Source organism: Dipodomys merriami, unplaced genomic scaffold (assembly GCF_024711535.1).
Source record: "Dipodomys merriami isolate MVZ:Mamm:240054 unplaced genomic scaffold, mDipMer1.0.p SCAF_143, whole genome shotgun sequence".
NCBI lineage: Eukaryota > Metazoa > Chordata > Mammalia > Rodentia > Heteromyidae > Dipodomys > Dipodomys merriami.
In genome coordinates, this window is record NW_027202749.1 from 114,038 (window position 1) to 127,838 (window position 13,801).

The 13,801-nt window shown below is 55.5% G+C and overlaps 1 long non-coding RNA gene across 1 annotated transcript; it reads left to right on the plus strand.

Moving 5' to 3' along the window:
• Window positions 1-4,807, plus strand: LOC138826461 (uncharacterized). Its single transcript, XR_011371726.1, has 3 exons — window positions 1-2,739; window positions 2,890-3,305; window positions 4,059-4,807. It is a non-coding gene; the product is annotated as an uncharacterized lncRNA (long non-coding RNA).
• Window positions 4,808-13,801: the final 8,994 nt, after the last annotated feature.

A 13,801-nucleotide genomic window follows, 5' to 3' on the forward strand; every position in this document is an offset into this window, starting at 1 on the left:
GGCCTTCCCCCCAAACCCCGTTAATATGGGATTTTTGGAATTGATTTTCCAGCCCTCAATTGCAGGAGATAGGTAATTAAGCCATAGTGTTGACTAATAGTCAGTTTTTTCTGTTGTTATTAATTCTCATCCCTTTTTTTCCAGAATAGCCAGGACCAAACCATTACTCACTGATACACGTATCTGCGTGGCCATGTTCAGCCATAAATTCCCAGAGGACACTCATAAAAGCACAGTCATGGATTCTTAGACACACATCAATGCCCCTTAATTGTTATTTTAAAGCTTTGATCTTGTGAAAAAAATGAAACTATACATGTGACTTATAAATAATCATCTATCTATGAGCACTCAAGAGAAGGCTGCAGAATGCATCCCACGGCCCCACCACAGCCTCCTTCCCACCAAAGTCTCGGTGCTCTTGTTTGAAATGACCTTCCTGCACTTGCTTAGATCTTTTATCCACAAGACTCTCCTCACCATTTTAATTTGGGTCTGCCTTTCCATAACGAAGTCATGTGACAGATAAAGTCGGCTTTCCTCACTGGAGGCTCTATCGAGAGGTGTGTCCAGGTTTTATGCAGTAGATGCCCTTTGAGGTACCCGTCTGACGCTCACGTGTTTCTTACAGGCCTACTGTATGAAATGCTGGAGTTTACCCATGTCGCTCTTGTGAACGCCATGTTCTTATTCCAGGAGAAAGTTGTGGACCTTCTCACTTGTGTGCTTCTGAGGCACTTGGGCATTCTTCATTGCTATGTCTTCACGTTGGAGCCCTTCATACTGAGATGTCGTTTAGTTGCAATAGAAACCACTGAGTTGGACAACTGTACACGTCTGTGTAGGGCGTCACCATCTTATAACCCAGGACTATACCAACTTCCCCGAAGGTTCTCCTCTGTAGCCCTTCAACTCTGGGTCAGACGCCTTGGTCTACCACTCCATACAGGGTTTCATGTGTCGGCTCCTGCGTATTTCACGTCTGGCTTCTTTTCCTTGGCATGATGCTTTTCAGATTTGTTCATATTGTAACACAAGTTGGCAGATCATTTGTCCTGATTGCTGTGTAGAGTTCTATCAGGAAGTGTTTATCCACTCATAACACTGGGGCTTTTTACACTGCGTGGAAGAAGCTACTGTTTGAAGGTGCTTGGGAGTATCATTCAAGTACAATTCTTTGTGAACACGTTCTTGCCATGATCCTGGACACGTCCTTAGAAGTGGGATTTGTGAATTGTATCCTGTGTTTACTTTTTTGTTTTAGAGGGATTGGCAGCGTGCCCTCTCATTGTGTGTTACCTCGATCACGCGTTGGAGCTCCCAAGACCTCAGTCCTCCACCACCAGAGGTGCTGCCAGCCTTTCCAGTAATGTGGCCAGTCAGGCTGGTGGCCAAGCAGGGGCGTCTCAGTATGGTTTTACTTTGCATTGTCCTGATGATTAGTGACATGAAGTCTTTCAATACCTTCTTTAGTAAAAAGTGTTTTCAAATCTTTTTTCTAGGATCAAGTGCTACTGGGGAAGTGGGGATCAGAGATGGCCTTTCAAGGTCAGGTCTATCAAAGTTTGTTGACCAATGGCCGAGTCTGATCACTCAGCCATCATGACCAGTGGCTGAGTGTGGTGGTACTTACCCGTCTGTGGGGGAAGCACAAAAAGTTCGAGGTCAGGCTAAAGGATTCAATCCACTAATGAGTTTTCCTTTCTACATAAAAAATTAACTTCAACCTAGTGGCTTAAAACAGTTCATATAGTTCCTTCTATTTCCTGTAGGTGAGGAGCGCAGGCCGCAGAGCTGGACCCCTGCCCTGGGTCTTCTCAAACTAAAGCCTTCGTCAGCCACAAGTGTGACCTCACGGTTCACGATCCTCTTCCAAGGTCATTCAGGTTGTCGGCAGGATTTGGTTCCTTTGAGTTGTACAATGAGTCCCTGAGCCCCAGAACTCACACTTAGCACAGGCAGGGTCCTGAAGCTAGGAGGGGCTGCCTTTCTTGTCTCCAGCCCTCCAGGTCTGGCCCCAAGCAGAGCCAAACGGCCAGAGGTGTGCGAGAGCCAGCGTGGACTATTTTTTGGCTCCTCCCTTCTTAGGAATTTTGTAAGCTAGCTTTTAATTACTGATATTACTGAAAATTAAATACTATAGCCTACAATGAAGTATATTTTATTAATTTCAAAGCCATTACTTCTAGCTTTGCTTTGATCTGTTCTTGGATTCCTCACACTGACTGCGTCTGGCTGGGCAGAAGCTTGGTACTCCCAAGCGGTGCTCAACAGGTGCATGCAGCGACTTGAGATGGCCACGGAGGGAAATTCACACCACAGAAATGGGTGAGCGCTGCAAACCAGACCTGTCTTCTTGCTTTGTTTGTTGTCTAGATTTAATAAAAAGTGAAGGGAAATATGAAAAATGTGAGCAGCTTTAAAGTGGTTGGCCATTGCTGTCCTATTCAAACAGGGTGCATTCTTCCAGTGTCAGGAGCGACTGTCTGTGGCGGCACATCGTCAGTGAAGTGACGTTCCTCTTCCCGGGAACTCATCAACATAAATGAAAATAGCACCACATTCAAGTCGGAGCGGCTCCCTCTGCTCGTGAGGGCCAGGCCTCTGCTGAGCAGACATAATCAGGCGTTTATTCATGGCTTCATTTTGTGACACTATTGTTAGTGATAGAGTTATAAAAACAGCAGATTCTTCAGGAAACAGCAAATCACACTGTAGTTATAAAATGAATACAAAAGGGTAAGTATTTCAGTTTAGATATGTTGTATCTAAACTCACATAAAATGCTAATGGAAATTTTATCTTATGTTAACAAAGTTATTTTTTCGTATTTTCATCCCCCCCCAAAAAAAAATGCCAAGGAAAGAGTGATTTATTTTGTTTTTGCAGGTGAAAATGTAAAACAAGCACAGAAAAGGATAGTGTGCCCTTGACACCCCGGCTCTGGGTTACATCCCAGCCACGCATCTGCATTCTCCCTGGTTGCCTGCCAGTGCCCAAACCCAGCACCCGGAGACTTGCACACCCATCTTTCTATGCACACCAGCCCTACCCCAGACCCCAGCTCAATTTATGAAGTTCATCCTGGTGGCTTTTCAACCTGATGGCTGCCCTTGCTGTCCATACCCCATCCAACAGCAGGTGCTGGCTGGATCGAGCCGGGTGCAGCAGCAACTCCTCTCTACTGGCTCCCAAGATGCCTGTGGTTGACTCTCAGACCCTCCGTTCCCCAAAGAGCCAGTCATTCCTCAGAATATGACTCAGGAACAGCAGCCTCTGCTCAAATGCCTCTGGTGTCGTGCACAGTAAGTCAACAACACAACTCAGGTTGTGCCTGGAGTCCTGTTCCGTTCAGGGCCAGCCTCCTGGCTGCTCTCAGCCAGCACCCTGTCCCTCAGGATGTGCAGCGCCTGCTAGGCCTTCCTCACTCAAATTGCCAGGCCTCCTCGCCCTTATCATAAAGCAGTCACCTCTGCAGAGTATGAGCTCCTTGCCTGTCACGCTAATCTTTCCTCTCAGCTCCCAAAGACAGGGACCTGGTGCCAAGTACCTGGCATATAGCAGGTGCTCAACGAACATTTGTACTTCCAGTTAGCTTGTACAGATTATTGCCACCAGGGATCAAGGAGAGTGTTCTCAGGAGACCTGTTGCACCTGAGTTGCCAACAGGAAGCAAGGACAAGGGACAGAGGGCCCAGGTCCCAGTCTAGGTTCTGATGTCTCAATCAAAAACAATGATGCGACCAGGTGGGTCATCTTAGGAGGACCTCCTGGCCATGCATTGGTGGAGGACAGGATGGGGAGCTCTCTTCCCTAGGGCTGTGCCTAGGCCTCTGCTCAGGTCTGCTCAGGCCTGCCTCCTGGCATGGCCCAGGCTCCTCACGGTCTGCTCAGGCCTGCCTCCTGGCATGGCCCAGGCTCCTCACAGGGCAAGAAGCATCGGGCAGGAGGAGCGTGTTCTCCCTCTGCAATGAGGGTACTCTGACCTCAGCCTCCTCAGCAGGGAAGGAGGATTCCGGAAGCATTGCCAGGGATCTGATGCCGTATCTTCTCTTAAGTTCCAGCTACCCACATTCTAAAGGGCTTGAAGAACCCCATGGGACAGACCTGGGGAATGTGTTGCCCAGGTCTGTGGGCGGACCTCCTCGAGGACTACGGGACTTGCAAGCTGAGCACAGGCTCCTCCATGCCCAGCATCTGTTTCGTGTCATCAGCGAGACAATAGAAAAGAGGCCCTCCCCCCAATGCTGGGGGACAGATAAGAGGGACAGACAAGAGGGGGGCAGATGAGAAGAGCCTGCCTTGACCACCCCTGAGGTCTGGTGGACCAGTTCTGCCCTGGATAGGAGGTAGCTGCATTAGCATGTGCATCTGCTGGACCTTGGAGCAAGACTCGGGGGCCCTTAGTCCTGCTTTCTCCGGACAATGCCCAGCTTCCTCTGGAAGGCCTCCCTTCAGTCAGTTGCCCTGTCCAACCCCACTGGACTGGTCTCCAACAGCCAGAGCTGTGAAAAGAGGAGGTCATCCCTCAGCCACACATGGGCCAGGCCACTGGCAAATCAAGGGCCTGAAGACAAAGGCTTCCATTACCCTAAAGTACACACAAAGCCCTCCTCTGTGCTCACGGAACCAGACCCCCTTGATTGAGTTGTGCTGCCCACACCGTCTTGGCTGAAGGGGTGATAGGGCAGATGATCCCAGCGCTGACCCCGGACTCAGCCAGATCCCTCCTGGAAACATGTTTACGCTCCCTTACGCTCCCATGTAGACACTATTGTCTGGCCTGGATCCCTGTCTTCCTATGCCTTCCAAGTTATCACTACTTCCTGTGTTAAAACAAAGATCCGCACAAGGAAAAAAGAGGGATGAGTGTGCACAAATAGCTTTCTGCACCAAGGGGGGAGGGGATGAGTGTGCACACAGCTTTCTGAACCAAGGGGGGGAGGGGATGAGTGTGCACACAGCTTTCTGCACCAAGGGGGGAGGGGATGAGTGTGCACACACAGCTTTCTACACCAAGGGGGGAGGGGATGAGTGTGCACACACAGCTTTCTACACCAAGGAGGGAGGGGATGAGTGTGCACACACAGCTTTCTGCACCAAGGGGGAGGGGATGAGTGTGCACACAGCTTTCTGCACCAAGGGGGAGGGGATGAGTGTGCACACAGCTTTCTGCACCAAGGGGGAGGGGATGAGTGTGCACACACAGTTTTCTACACCAAGGAGGGAGGGGATGAGTGTGCACACACAGTTTTCTACACCAAGGAGGGAGGGGATGAGTGTGCACACAGCTTTCTGCACCAAGGGGGAGGGGATGAGTGTGCACACGCAGCTTTCTACAAGGAGGGAGGGGATGAGTGTGCACACAGCTTTCTGCACCAAGGGGGAGGGGATGAGTGTGCACCCACAGCTCACACTGGCAGGTGAATCCCCGCGAGCACAAACGCTGCTCGTTTACCCAGAACAGCAGGGAATACGCGTTTTACTTCCCGCCTGAAGCCACCCTGGCTGACAGGGGCATCTCCGTCCAGATCCAGTTCTGGCGCCAGGAGAGATGGAAGCCCAGCAGAGGGCTGTCCCTGGAGTCCTGCAGCTGCAGAGCTGCAGACACCGGCAGACCTGCCTGCGGTGCGGCCAGTCCTCGGGGCTGCTAGGCAGGGAGCGGCCCGTGGGCCTTTGTCATGAGGTCAGCTCCTCCGCAGCACCTGACGTTTGCTCCGGGCAGCACACACAGCCTTGAGGAAGTTCCACCTTCAGAGCGCTCTTCTTCAGAAGGCAGGCCTGGGACCCAGCGTCTCCACACTCTCTTCACAGGGAGCTCTGGCTGCCGGGGAGCTCCTTCTGTAGACCTGCCTCAAGTCCTCCATCAATGGGATGGCCGATTTCTGAGTCTCTGACAGCCACCTGTCCCCCCATCCGGCTTTGCTGGAGCCTGTCTCCATTCCTCACCTGCAAGGAAAAAACAAGTTGAGACTTGCTTGAGGTGAACCAGAGGCAGGTAAACCGGGACAGAGCCCAGCGGAGCCCACCCCTCACCAGTGTCGGCCATCGGGTCTGAGCTGCCTCTGTCCCCCCATCCGTCACCTCTGCCATCCTGTTCCCAGAGCTCATTCTGTGAGATTCCAGGTCCCGATAGACCCGTCTCTTCTGCTCACCATTCCTCTTGAAAAGTTAACATTTTTGTTGTTGTTGGTCATGGGGCTTGAACTCTGGGCCCAGACGCTGTCCCTCAGCTCTTCAGCTCAAGGCGAGCACTCTACCACTTAAACCACAGCACCACTTCTGGATTTCTGAGTGATTTATTGGAGATAAGAGTCTCATGGACTTTCTGCTCAGGCTGGCTTTGAACCATGATCCTCAGATCTCAGCCTCCTGAGTAGCTAGGATGAGAGACATGAGCCAAAGGTCCCTGGATTTGACTAGTTAATGTTAATTCCAGAATTCACTCCTCCCGGTATAATTGCATTCTTTACACAGTGTGGTGACACACTCCTGAAGATGCCTCCAGAATCCAACTCCACAATCAGGAAGAAAGCATGTGGACCCCCGTAAAGGAGCAACACCACAATCAGGAAGAAAGCATGTGGACCCCGTAAAGGAGCAACTCCATCTCCCCTCAACAGGCTTCCCCGCTGCACCTGTGGAGAATTCACGCTGCCTCTGGAGCACCAGTACTGCATTTGTGAGCAATCACAGCTGTGACACGGTGTCAGGTGGGCCCACGGTGGAGGACAGTTGTGAGGCTGTGTCAGCTGGACACACTGTGGACAGCTGTGACGCTGTGTCAGCTGGGCACACTGTGGACAGCTGTGACGCTGTGTCAGCTGGGCATACTGTGGACAGCTGTGAGGCTGTGTCAGCTGGACACACTGTGGACAGCTGTGACGCTGTGTCAGCTGGACCCACTGTGGACAGCTGTGAGGCTGTGTCAGCTGGACCCACTGTGGAGGACAGCTGTGACGCTGTGTCAGCTGGACCCACTGTGGAGGACAGCTGTGAGGCTGTGTCAGCTGGACCCACTGTGGACAGCTGTGACGCTGTGTCAGCTGGGCACACTGTGGACAGCTGTGACACTGTGTCAGCTGGACCCACTGTGGACAGCTGTGACACTGTGTCAGCTGGACCCACTGTGGACAGCTGTGACGCTGTGTCAGCTGGACCCACTGTGGACAGCTGTGACGCTGTGTCAGCTGGACCCACTGTGGACAGCTGTGACACTGTGTCAGCTGGACCCACTGTGGACAGCTGTGACGCTGTGTCAGCTGGGCACACTGTGGACAGCTGTGACGCTGTGTCAGCTGGACCCACTGTGGACAGCTGTGACGCTGTGTCAGCTGGACCCACTGTGGAGGACAGCTGTGACGCTGTGTCAGCTGGACCCACTGTGGACAGCTGTGACGCTGTGTCAGCTGGACCCACTGTGGACAGCTGTGACGCTGTGTCAGCTGGACACACTGTGGACAGCTGTGATGCTGTGTCAGCTGGACCCACTGTGGACAGCTGTGACGCTGTGTCAGCTGGGCACACTGTGGACAGCTGTGATGCTGTGTCAGCTGGACACACTGTGGACAGCTGTGATGCTGTGTCAGCTGGACACACTGTGGACAGCTGTGAGGCTGTGTCAGCTGGACACACTGTGGACAGCTGTGATATTGTGTCAGCTGGACCCACTGTGGACAGCTGTGACGCTGTGTCAGCTGGGCACACTGTGGAGGACAGCTGTGAGGCTGTGTCAGCTGGACACACTGTGGACAGCTGTGAGGCTGTGTCAGCTGGACACACTGTGGACAGCTGTGACGCTGTGTCAGCTGGACCCACTGTGGACAGCTGTGACGCTGTGTCAGCTGGACCCACTGTGGACAGCTGTGACGCTGTGTCAGCTGGACCCACTGTGGACAGCTGTGACGCTGTGTCAGCTGGGCACACTGTGGACAGCTGTGACGCTGTGTCAGCTGGACACACTGTGGACAGCTGTGACGCTGTGTCAGCTGTGCACACTGTGGACAGCTGTGACGCTGTGTCAGCTGGGCACACTGTGGACAGCTGTGACGCTGTGTCAGCTGGGCACACTGTGGACAGCTGTGACGCTGTGTCAGCTGGGCACACTGTGGACAGCTGTGAGGCTGTGTCAGCTGGACCCACTGTGGACAGCTGTGACGCTGTGTCAGCTGGACCCACTGTGGACAGCTGTGACGCTGTGTCAGCTGGGCACACTGTGGACAGCTGTGAGGCTGTGTCAGCTGGACACACTGTGGACAGCTGTGATGCTGTGTCAGCTGGGCACACTGTGGACAGCTGTGATATTGTGTCAGCTGGACACACTGTGGAGGACAGCTGTGACGCTGTGTCAGCTGGGCACACTGTGGACAGCTGTGAGGCTGTGTCAGCTGGACACACTGTGGACAGCTGTGATGCTGTGTCAGCTGGGCACACTGTGGACAGCTGTGATATTGTGTCAGCTGGACACACTGTGGAGGACAGCTGTGATGCTGTGTCAGCTGGACCCACTGTGGAGGACAGCTGTGACGCTGTGTCAGCTGGGCACACTGTGGACAGCTGTGAGGCTATGTCAGCTGGGCACACTGTGGACAGCTGTGACGCTGTGTCAGCTGGACCCACTGTGGACAGCTGTGACGCTGTGTCAGCTGGGCACACTGTGGACAGCTGTGACGCTGTGTCAGCTGGGCACACTGTGGACAGCTGTGACGCTGTGTCAGCTGGGCACACTGTGGACAGCTGTGACGCTGTGTCAGCTGGACCCACTGTGGACAGCTGTGACGCTGTGTCAGCTGGACCCACTGTGGACAGCTGTGACGCTGTGTCAGCTGGGCACACTGTGGACAGCTGTGACGCTGTGTCAGCTGGGCACACTGTGGACAGCTGTGACGCTGTGTCAGCTGGGCACACTGTGGACAGCTGTGACGCTGTGTCAGCTGTGCACACTGTGGACAGCTGTGATGCTGTGTCAGCTGGGCACACTGTGGACAGCTGTGAGGCTGTGTCAGCTGGACCCACTGTGGACAGCCGTGACGCTGTGTCAGCTGGACCCACTGTGGACAGCTGTGAGGCTGTGTCAGCTGGACCCACTGTGGACAGCTGTGATATTGTGTCAGCTGGACACACTGTGGAGGACAGCTGTGATGCTGTGTCAGCTGGACCTACTGTGGAGGACAGCTGTGACACTGTGTCAGCTGGGCACACTGTGGACAGCTGTGAGGCTGTGTCAGCTGGGCACACTGTGGACAGCTGTGACGCTGTGTCAGCTGGACCCACTGTGGACAGCTGTGACGCTGTGTCAGCTGGACCCACTGTGGACAGCTGTGACACTGTGTCAGCTGGGCACACTGTGGACAGCTGTGACGCTGTGTCAGCTGGACACACTGTGGAGGACAGCTGTGATGCTGTGTCAGCTGGGCACACTGTGGACAGCTGTGACGCTGTGTCAGCTGGGCACACTGTGGACAGCTGTGAGGCTGTGTCAGCTGGACCCACTGTGGACAGCTGTGAGGCTGTGTCAGCTGGACACACTGTGGACAGCTGTGACGCTGTGTCAGCTGGACCCACTGTGGACAGCTGTGACGCTGTGTCAGCTGGGCACACTGTGGACAGCTGTGACGCTGTGTCAGCTGGACACACTGTGGACAGCTGTGACGCTGTGTCAGCTGGGCACACTGTGGACAGCTGTGAGGCTGTGTCAGCTGGACACACTGTGGACAGCTGTGACGCTGTGTCAGCTGGGCACATGTGGACAGCTGTGAGGCTGTGTCAGCTGGGCACACTGTGGACAGCTGTGAGGCTGTGTCAGCTGGACCCACTGTGGACAGCTGTGACGCTGTGTCAGCTGGACACACTGTGGACAGCTGTGACGCTGTGTCAGCTGGGCACACTGTGGACAGCTGTGAGGCTGTGTCAGCTGGACACACTGTGGACAGCTGTGACGCTGTGTCAGCTGGGCACATGTGGACAGCTGTGAGGCTGTGTCAGCTGGGCCCACTGTGGACAGCTGTGAGGCTGTGTCAGCTGGACCCACTGTGGACAGCTGTGAGGCTGTGTCAGCTGGGCACACTGTGGACAGCTGTGACGCTGTGTCAGCTGGGCACACTGTGGACAGCTGTGAGGCTGTGTCAGCTGGGCACACTGTGGACAGCTGTGACGCTGTGTCAGCTGGACACACTGTGGACAGCTGTGAGGCTGTGTCAGCTGGACCCACTCTGGACAGCTGTGAGGCTGTGTCAGCTGGGCACACTGTGGACAGCTGTGAGGCTGTGTCAGCTGGGCACACTGTGGACAGCTGTGACACTGTGTCAGCTGGGCACACTGTGGACAGCTGTGACGCTGTGTCAGCTGGGCACACTGTGGACAGCTGTGAGGCTGTAAACCTCCCCCTCCCAGGTACCCTCAGCACTGCACAGACACTGCCAGTGGGTTCACTGGGCTGGGTCTTGAGCTAAAGCAACACTAGCACTGTTACTAACTGAGTGCAGGAAGTCACCACATTCACCCTCTGCCTTGTGGTGGAAAGTATAATAACACATAGCAAAATGAAGATGAGACAGATACAAAGAGTTCCTAAGCAGTTTCCGGAATGGGTGGTAGAAAGGCTTCACCCAACATTCCTGTTCTCATCGATGAGGAGAGCCAGGCATGGCATAGTCCCCACCTGCCTCCCTCTCCTCCCTCCTCTCTTTTTCTTTCTTCCTTTCTTTCTTTTTTCTTGGTTTTTGGGGGGGGTGTGGGGCCTGAACTCTGAGCCTGGGCACTGTCCCTCAGCTCTTCAGCTCAACACTAGCGCTCTACCATTTCAGGTTTTCTGAGTGGTTTATTGGAGATAAGAGTCTGATGGATTTTGCTGCCCAGGTTGGCTTTGAACTTGGATCCTCAGAGCTCAGCCTCCTGAGTAGGATTACAGGCGTGAGCCACCGGTGCCCGACTCTCCTGCCTTTCTGTGTTCCATGAACACCAGCATGTATGCATACATGTACTCATCCCTTTGCGCACACAACCATGAATGCACACGTGAGCAATGCATGAACAGCGTCTTCAGTCTCCTCTGTGGTCAGTGTACAGGGCCACCTCTCAGCAGGAAGGCAACGTTAGCAGTGAGTCCTCCAGTCCTGACAGAGGCCCGTACCTTCGAGACATCCACGGAGGTGGCCAGGGGCCCTGCTGGAGGTACCTGCTGTGGTCCAAACATGCTCATCTCCATTTACGACACAGACTGATGTTTGATGAAACACAGAGCCCATGTACAGCCGTGGACCAGTGCAGTGCGAGAACGTATAGTCACAAAGGTGCTTCAAAAGTAAGAATTCATTAGAGTTGCCGCCACCCACCTATCTCAGCCTGAATTCAATACAGCACACCGGGGTCATATGACCAGAACCCTGAGACCTGTGGGTGCTATGGCCTAGCACTAGAGCCTTCTAGCTGCTCAGGAGCTGAGGCCAGGAGAAAAGCAGTTTGAAGTCAGTTCAGGCAAAAAAGTCAGGAAGACTTCATCACCAATCAGTCATCAAAAAGCCAAACTAGAGTACTGGCCAGAATAAAGAAAGAAAAAGAGGGGAGGGGAGGCGAAAGGGAAGGAGAGAGAGGAGGAGAGGAGAGAAGAAAGGAGGAGGGGAGGAGGGGAGGAGAGGAGGGAGGAGAGGAGGAGGGGAGGAGAGGAGGAGAGGAGGAGAGGAGGAGGGGAGGAGGGGAGGAGAGGAGGAGAGGAGAGAGGAGGGGAGGAGGGGAGGAGGGGAGGAGAGGAGGGGAGGGAGGAGAGGAGGAGGTGAGAGAGGAGGGGAGGAGGGGAGGAGAGGAGAGGAGGGAGGAGGGGAGGAGGGGAGGGGAGGAGAGGAGGAGGTGGGGAGAAGGGGAGGAGAGGAGAGAGCAGGGGAGGAGAGGAGAGGAGAGGAGAGAGGAGGGGAGGAGAGGAGAGAGGAGGAGGGAGGAGAGGAGAGGAGGGAGGAGAGGAGGAGAGGAGAGAGGAGGGGAGGAGAGGAGGAGAGGAGAGAGGAGGGGAGGAGGGGAGGAGAGGAGAGAGGAGGAGAGGAGGGAGGAGAGGAGGGAGGAGAGGAGGAGGGGAGGAGAGGAGGAGAGGAGAGAGGAGAGGAGGAGAGGAGAGAGGAGGGGAGGAGAGGGGGAGGTGAGAGAGGAGGGGAGGGAGGAGAGGAGGAGGTGAGAGAGGAGGGGAGGAGGGGAAGAGAGGAGAGGAGGGAGGAGGGGAGGAGGGGAGGGGAGAAGAGGAGAGGTGGGGAGAAGGGGAGGAGAGGAGAGGAGAGGAGGGGAGGAGAAGAGGAGAGGAGGGGAGGAGAGGAGAGGAGGGAGGAAGGGAGGGGAGAAGAGGAGAGGTGGGGAGAAGGGGAGGAGAGGAGAGGAGAGGAGGGGAGGAGAAGAGGAGAGGAGGGGAGGAGAGGAAGGAGGAGGGGAGGAGGGGAGGGGAGAAGAGGAGAGGTGGGGAGAAGGGGAGGAGAGGAGAGGAGAGGAGGGGAGGAGAAGAGGAGAGGAGGGGAGAAGAGGAGAGAGGAGGGGAGGAGGGGAGGAGAGGAGAGGAGGGAGGAGAGGAGGAGGTGAGAGAGGAGGGGAGGAGAGGAGAGGAGGGAGGAGGGGAGGAGGGGAGGGGAAGAGAGGAGGAGGTGGGGAGAAGGGGAGGAGAGGAGAGAGCAGGGGAGGAGGAGAGGAGAGGAGAGAGCAGGGGAGGAGGAGAGGAGAGGAGAGAGGAGGGGAGGAGAGAGGAGGGGAGGGGAGGAGAGGAGGGAGGAGGGGAGGAGAGGAGAGGAGAGGAGGGGAGGAGAAGAGGAGAGGAGGGGAGGAGGGGAAGAGAGGAGAGGAGAGGAGGAGGAGGGAGGAGGGGAGGGGAGAAGAGGAGAGGTGGGGAGAAGGGGAGGAGAGGAGAGGAGAGGAGGGGAGGAGAAGAGGAGAGGAGGGGAGAAGAGGAGAGAGGAGGGGAGGAGGGGAGGAGAGGAGGGAGGAGAGGAGGAGGTGAGAGAGGAGGGGAGGAGGGGAGGAGAGGAGAGGAGGGAGGAGGGGAGGAGGGGAGGGGAGGAGAGGAGGAGGTGGGGAGAAGGGGAGGAGAGGAGAGAGCAGGGGAGGAGGAGAGGAGAGGAGAGAGGAGGGGAGGAGAGAGGAGGGGAGGGGAGGAGAGGAGGGAGGAGGGGAGGAGAAGTCCTCGGCCTGCCACAGAGGCTAGGCAAGCTCACCTCACTTGGCTCTGCCTGGCATCCACAGCCATGTGGCCGCAGAGTGCTTCACCCCACCGCTGGTGCCCTGGACAAGAAGAGAGATGAGGTGAATAACTGAGATAACTTCCGTCCAAGAGGACTGGGGATGTTTCCTCTGGTCCAACCTCCACTCCCAGCCAACGTCTTCCTCCAGGCACAGACCTGGCTTGGCTCTCCCCTGGCCAGGAGATGGCTGGGCAGGGAGAGCAAGGGCAGGCCAGTGCCCACCACACTTCCCAGCGTACCTGAGCCAGGGCCGGGCACCAAGCAGACCTGGCGCCTCCTGAACAATCAGCCCAGATCCTTGGATGTCTCCCCTGGCAGAACAGGTCATGGTGTTCAAGGGCTTCCTTCCCTTGAGGGGTCAGGGCCGAGGGCCTGTTCCACTCAATGCTATGACGTGCTGTAACCCCTGTGACAGACCGGAGCCCCCATCGGCCCCCTACTCCACTGAGCGCCTGGGAGGAGGGAGGGCAGCCCCTCTGGGTGAGTCACGCCTCGCTCTCTAATCATCACTAAGAAAGACTTTGCTGACCGCAGCGTTTGCAGCCTCCATGTGAGCCGGGGAGGCGGCCGCCTGAGCAGCAGCTCTGGACACC